Raw genomic sequence first — 7,414 nt, 5'->3', positions numbered from 1 at the left:
GAGATGGAGTCTCGCTCTGTCACCCAGGCTGGAGTGCAGTGGCACGATCTCAGCTCACTGCAACCTCCACCTCTTGGGTTCAAGCAATTCTCCTGCCTGAGCCTCCTGAGTAGCTGGGATCACAGACACCCACCACCATGCCTGGCTAATTTTTGTATTTTTAGTACAGACGGCGTTTCACCATGTTGGACAGGCTGGTCTCGAGCTTCTGACCTCAGGCGATCCACCTGCTTGGCCTCCCAAAGTGCTGGGATTATAGGTGTGAGCCACCACGCCTGACCAGCCACTGTCTTTTCTAAAAGCCATGAGTGAGATGGGGCTGGGATTCTTGTCCCAGGGGCCTACTCTGCCAGATTGGTAAAGGCGGGGCCGCCTGCTGGGAGGGAAGGAGGAAGGGGGAAGGCTGTTTGGCCTCAGCATGCTTGCAGAATATTTCTGGTGACAGATGGGAAAGCTTGAATGTGGTGCTTTGCAAAACATCCTCCTGCAGCCTCCACCAGCGAGTGCTGCCAGGATAATAAAGCCAGGCAGATGTGGGTTCAGATAAAATGGGGGTAATGACAGTCTTGGGGGATTAAATGAGAGAATTCATATAAAGTGCTGAGCACAGTTCCTGGCACAGGCACTAGATGTTCAATGAGTGCTGCTCTCATTACCCTTGCCACAGATGTTTAAAATGGAAAACGAGGTTCAGCAAGTTACCCAGGCTTGTGACAAATAAGTGGCAGAGCTGGGGCTTGAATCCAGGTCTGGGCCATAGAATTAGCTCTTGTCTCCCCACCCCACTGCCCCAGCAGGACCAGAGCTGAGCAGTTCACCTGGGATTTTACCAATATAGAATCACAGGAAGAATGTTCCTGCCTTTCCCATAAAAATGCTGTTTTGAAAACAGAACATTATGTAATTAATGTCCTTTCTCGGGCAGATTTGAGCTCTGATTCCTCTTGGCATTTTATGTTAAAAAGAAGTTTTTCTTTTCTGGCAAGCCTGCATGATTGCTAATAACAGTGGAGCAAAATAATTTTTGCTACAGCTAGGAAACAAATTTTTCCTCAATCATCATGAGTTCTTAGTTGGGACGGACCCCTGTAACAGGACAGATTGACGAGGAAAACAGTTTAGTGACGCGTGCAATGCATATCACGTGGCCGCAACTTCAGTGAAAAGTAACTCAAAGCAGTGGCTTAGAGCTCTGGCTTATGTAACATCTTCAACAAAGAACAAGAAATCTGTGGAGAAATGACAGGACAAAGGTAAGCAGTTTTAGGCTTCCAAGGGCTGGAAGCTCAGGAAGGTAAATATTTGGGAGGAAACCGCTGGAGTGAGGTTTCCTTGCAGATTCCTCTGGTGCCATCTCTGAGCTGTTAGGAGTCTAGAGTTGTCTCCAGTAAAGGTGAATTTATATCCTGCCTCTAGGCAGATAAGGGGGAGGGTGGAGGGAGTTTTCCTGTGTTTGCTGCTTCTTAATTGCCTTCAACTCAAAAATAATTTTATGTCAAAGAGGATACTTTGGGGGGACATATCCTTTGACAGCCACTATAGGTTGAGTTCTTACTATATTCCAGGCCTAGGGCTCATTGCTTTACAAACAAACTCTCATTTAATTCAGAAAACCCTGTGGAGTAAGTACTTTGACACCTATTTTACAGTTTAGGAAATTGAAGCACGGTTTTCCCTAAAATTGTTGCTAGTGGATGGTGGAGACAGGATTTGAAGCTAGGTTTTGGAATTTTTCTGGTTTTTGTCTTTCTTTTCTTTTTTTTTTTTTTTCAGACGGAGTCTCGCTCTGTTGCCAGGCTGGGGTGTAGTGGCATAATCTTGGCTCACTGCAAGCTCTGCCTCCTGGGTTCAAGAGATTCCCCTGCCTCAGCCTCCTGAGTAGCTGGGACTACAGGCGGCCGCCACCGCACCCAGCTAGTTTTTTGTGTTTTAGTAGAGACGGGGTTTCACCATGTTGGCCTGGATGGTCTTGATCTCCTGACCTCATGATCTGCCTGCCTCGGCCTCCCAAAGTGTTGAGATTACAGGCATGAGCCAGTGTGCCCAGCCTGGTTTTTGTCTTTTTTTGGCCATGGGATCTGTGTTTAAACTGAAATACATGGAAACAAACGTTGAGCTGCTCTAATTAAAGTTGAGAAAAGAGGTGATGAGGGCAAGATTATAAATGGCTTGGTGTCACCCCCCACTTCCCCCATGAAGCAAAATTTGAAAATCACTGAATTGTTCTGCTTTCTAGGACTCCTTCTATGTTTATAGATAAAGATTGGATTTCTTTTTCTGCCTTGCCTTCTGGGAGGCTCAGGGCTTCTTTGTTATACTCAGTCATGCTAACTCTCTTCAAATTGGGGTTCTGGACCAGGCGCAGTGGCTCGCGCCTGTAATCCCAGCACTTTGGGAGGCCGAGGTGGGCAGATCACTTGAGGTCAGGAGTTCGAGACCAGCCTGGCCAACATGGCAAAACCCCATCTCTACTAAAAATACCAAAATTAGCTGGGCATGGTGGCACATGCCTGTAATCCCAGCTACTCGGCAGTCTGAGGCATGAGAATCGCTTGAACTTGGGAGGTGGAGGTTGCAGCTGCATTCCAGCCTGGGCAACAGAGTGAGATTCTGTTGCAAAAAAACAAAACAAAACAAAAACCAAAACAAATTGGAATTCTGAAATAATTTTCTCTTTCCCATCTTCCCATTATAAAGCCCTTCTTTTACTCTGTGATCACCCTTTAATCAGGCTGGCATGGTGGCTCATGCCTATAATCCCAGCACTTTGGGGAGGCTGAGGTGGGAGGATCGCTTGCACCCAGGAGTTCGAGACCAGCCTGGGCAACATCACGAGACTCCTATCTCTAAAAAAAAAGAAAAAAGAAAAAAAGTTAGCTGGATGTGGTGGTGTGCACCTGTAGTTCCAGCTACTTGGGAGGCTGAGGCAGGAGGATTGGTTGAGCCTAGGAGTTGGAGGTTACAGTGAGCCATGATCGTTCCACTGCTCTCCAGCCTAGGCAGCAGAATGAGAACTTGTCTCAAAAAAAAAAAAAAAAAAAAATCAAGAACCCCAAACCAACACTCATAATTTACGGTTGCCCCAGGCTGTGGCTTAATGATTAAGACGAACACAAGTGACTGACTTGGGGGCAGAGGGCTGGCCGGTGTTTATGTTGGGGGGTGTGCTTTCAGCATCCCTGGATATGCCAGTCTGCCTGTGCCCCAGCAGAGGGCCTATGCCCCCACAGTTCTCTCCCTGTACGGGGCATGCCTGAGGTTGGCTTTGCAGGAGGAGTGAGTGTTTTAGGTTGGACAATGGGAAGGTTGAGCTTAGGTGCCCTGATCCCATGGGAAGCCCTTCCTTGGAGGAGGGAGCCCTGGCTCACTTAGCTATTGCCAGGCAATCTGGGAACATGACTGGGGTTCCTCATTGGGCAGTCCTGCTCATCTCTCTATAAGGTCCTTTCTAGGAAGTAGATGAGTACATTTAATGAAAGGGCTAGCTTTGGAAAACAAGCCCAGCCCCATGTCCTCCTCTCTGGATGAGTGTCAGCCAAAAATCAACTAAAAAAATCTCCTTGTTGTGGACTGAAGATTTGTCTCCCCCTAATTCATATGTCAAACCCTCATCCCCAGTGGCATGGTATTTGGAGATGGGGCCTTTGGAGGTAATCAAGGTTAGTTGAGGTCATGAGGATGGGGCCTTCATGATGAGATTAGTGTCCTTATAAAAAAGACACCAGAGAGCTTGCTCTCTCTTCTCCCTCTCCCCCAGTGTGAGGGCACAGTGAGAAGGTGACCATGTGCAAGCCAGAAAGACAGCCCTCACCAGAAAGCAACCATGAGGGCACCTTGATCTTAGACTTCTAAGCCTCCAGAACTGTGAGAAAATACATTTCTGGCTGGGCGCGGTGACTCACGCCTGTCATTCTAGCACCTGAGGAGGCCAAAGCAGGTGGATCACCTGAAGTCAGGAGTTTGACACCAGCCTGGGCAACATGGTGAAACCCCATCTCTACTAAAAATACAAAAATTAGCTGGGCATGGTGGCAGGCACCTGTAATCCCAGCTACTTGGGAGGCTGAGGCAGGAGAATTGCTTGAACCTGGGAGGTGGAGGTTGCAGTAAGCCGAGATTGTGCCACTGCACTCCAGCCTGGGCAACAGAGCAAGACTGTCTCAAAAAAAAAAAAAAAAAAAAAAAAAAAAGAAAAGAAAAAGAAAAAAGAAAATAGATTTTTGTTGTTTAAGCCACCCGGTCTATGTTCTGTTACGGCAGCCTGAGCTGACTAGGACATCCAGACAGAAGGAGATTAAAGCAATTAGTTCTGTTCTTCTGAAGTCCAGCAGGTGGGGTCACTGTAAGGCAGAAACTAGCAGGAGTGAGGTGGTTGCTGGTTTAGTAGGTCTTTGGAGCCACTGAAAAATCAAATTGTTTACGTTACTGCTCAGCGATAGGAATGCAAGGAATGCAAGGAATCCTATCACAATGGTAGATTCTGACCTTTTTTTTTTGGAGAAGGAGTCTCTCTCACACAGTGTGGAGTGCAGTGGTGTGATCTCTGCAACCTCCACCTCCAGGACTCAAGCGATTCTCCTGCCTCAGCCACCAAGTAGCTGGGACTACAGGCACGTGCCACCACGCCCAGCTAATTTTTGTATTTTTAGTAAAGACGGGGCTTCTGCATGTTGGCTGGGCTGGTCTTGAACTCCTGGCCTCAAGTGATTGCCCACCTCGGCCTCCCAACGTGCTGGGATTACAGGTGTGAGCCACCACGCCCGGTTGATCCTGACCTATTCATTGGCCCCAGAGACTGGTTGAATTTGTGGGTGGAGGCATCTGGGGCATCTGGGGATGGGGTTTAGTAGCAAGTGGACATTCCTCACCCCAGAACTAAGGGAGGTCTGCATTGACCTGAGTCCTTTTTTTTTTGAGATGGAGTCTCACTCTGTTGCCCAGGCTGGAGTGCAGTGGCAAGATCTTGGCTCACTGCAGCCTCTGCCTCCCGGGTTCCAGCGGTTCTCCTGCCTCAGCCTCCCGGGTAGCTGAGATTACAGGTGTGTGGCACACACCTGGCTAATTTTTAGTAGAGACGAGGTTTCACCATGTTGGCCAGGCTGGTCTCGAACTCCTGACCTCCGGTGATCCACCTGCACCAGCCTCCCAAAGTGCTGGGATTACAGGCGTGAGCCACTGAGCTCGGCTGAGTCTGTTTTTATAGTGCAGAGCTTAAATATTTCAAGTTCAGACAGACAAATGGCAGATAAAGTAGGTCCCTGAATCCCATGGCACATGGTCAGGCTGGTGCAGGGGCCTCCTAGGAGCACTTTCCAGGAGCAAGGCGTGGCTGTAGTGGAAAGAATGCAGACTCTGCAGACAGGTCACTCTGGGTGAGAATCGCATCTCTCCTGGGGCATTGCCTTATGTCCTCTGGCAAGGCCCTTCACTTACCTGAGCCCAGGTGTCTTCATCTGCAGAGTGGGGAGGAAGACACCTGATTGTCATGGGTGCTGACATTGCTGGCCCCTTATAAATGCAGTGACTGTCAGGCCTCTGAGCCCAAGCTAAGCCATTGTATCCCCTGTGACCTGCAGGTATACATCCAGATGGCCTCTGAAGAATGACAAAAGAAGTGAAAATGGCCTGTTCCTGCCTTAACTGATGGCATTACCTTGTGAAATTCCTTCTCCTGGCTCATCCTGGCTCAAAAGCTCCTCCGCTGAGCACCTTGTGACCCCCACCCCTGCCCGCCAGAGAACAACCCCCCTTTGACTGTGATTTTCCTTTACCTACCCAAATCTTATAAAATGGCCCCACCCCATCTGCCTTTGCTGACTCTGTTTTCGGACTCAGCCCGCCTGCACCCAGGTGAAATAAACAGCCTTGTTGCTCACACAAAGCCTGTTTGGTGGTCTTTTCACACGGACACGAGTGAAAGTGATCATTACTGACATCCATTCACAACTTTCTGGGGCGCCTATTTTCAGGGCCCTGGATAAAGGTGAGCAGAATCAGACAGGGTTCCACCCTCACAGGGTTTGGAGTCAGTATAATCTCAAGTGTGGTGAGGCTGCCCTGCCAAAGCTCCTGTGGTCTGAGGACTCCAGTGACACGCACGCTGCAGGACCAGGGTTGGAGGGTCCCTTCACATCCTAAGGTCGGCCCTCTCTCCCAGGTTTTGTGTTTAGTGCTGGTTTGCCATTGACAGGGGCATTCTGCAAACCCAAACCAGGACCCGAGAGAGTGTGGCCCCCGCAAGAACAGGGGTTGCTGTCTTGGCTCCCTGTTTAGGGAGAGGTCTGAAGTCAGAGCTGCTGCAGCAGCCTTTTGTTTCTCCATGGTCTCCAGGCTTGAGTGATGGCCTCATCATCAGCCTTCAGGGACGATCTGACTCTCTAGACATTCCTGTGGTGTGCAGGAGCCACGTGGCTCTGATGCGGGTCCTGCCGGCACGATGCCAGTGAGGCCCAGGTGTACTGATGAATGCCCAAGAGGGCAGATGAGGGCTTCCCACCAAATAGACATCTGTGGGTCAGGGTGGAAACCATGGAGGAAGGAGGCAGGTGGGGCCTTCTCTGGTTGCTATGGGCTGGACCTGGGAGAAGGCTAGGTGTATTGCAGAGGGAGAAGGGGTTTCTCATTCTTTCATTCAGCAAACACTTCCTGAGCACCTTCTCTAGGCCCTGTGCACTAGGGATTCAGAGTAAACAAGACAGACAAGAATCTCTGCCCTCATGGAGCTGACATTATCAATAGGAGGGACACACGAGACAAATCAGTAAAATATTGAATATGTTCAATAGTGATAAACGGTAAGGGGGAAAAAGAAGGCAAGGCAGGCAGAAGAAGACTGTAGAAGTTGAGATTTTAGATGGGGTGGCTAAAGAGGACCTCTTTTAGAAGAAGTGTGATAAAAGACCTGAAGAAAGAGAGGGAGTGGGCCCTGCGGCTCTTGGAGGGAAGGAAACTCCTGGCTGGGGAAGAGCAGGTGGAAAGGCATGGAGATGGGGTATGCCTGGAGAGGGTAGGAGGCCAGCACAACTGGGGCTGTGTGAGCGAGTGGGAGACTGCAGGAAGGAGGTCGGAGGCTAAGAGGGAGCTGGACTCGCAGGACCACCTGGAATGCAGGAGAGACTCCACTGGGAGCCCAGGGAGGGCTCTGTGCAGAGTCACAAGTTCTGCCTTAGACTGGAGGAAGATCATTTTGGCTCCTCTGTTGAGAACAGGGTGTAGGGACAAGGCCAGTAGGGGAGACCAGTTGGGAGGAGACCACTGCAGTCATCAGATGACGGGGAGGCACTGCACCTTTGTTCTCTACTGTGTCCCAGCCTATGGCATGCATCCTGGCATGGAGCAGGAACTCGATAAATATTTGTTGAATGATGTGTGCTTTAGTGATGTCCAAGTACCAGTTTTCAGACTCATGCTAGGT

Source organism: Pongo abelii, chromosome 2 (genome assembly GCF_028885655.2).
Source record: "Pongo abelii isolate AG06213 chromosome 2, NHGRI_mPonAbe1-v2.0_pri, whole genome shotgun sequence".
Classification (NCBI taxonomy): domain Eukaryota; kingdom Metazoa; phylum Chordata; class Mammalia; order Primates; family Hominidae; genus Pongo; species Pongo abelii.
This window is presented reverse-complemented; position numbering follows the sequence as displayed.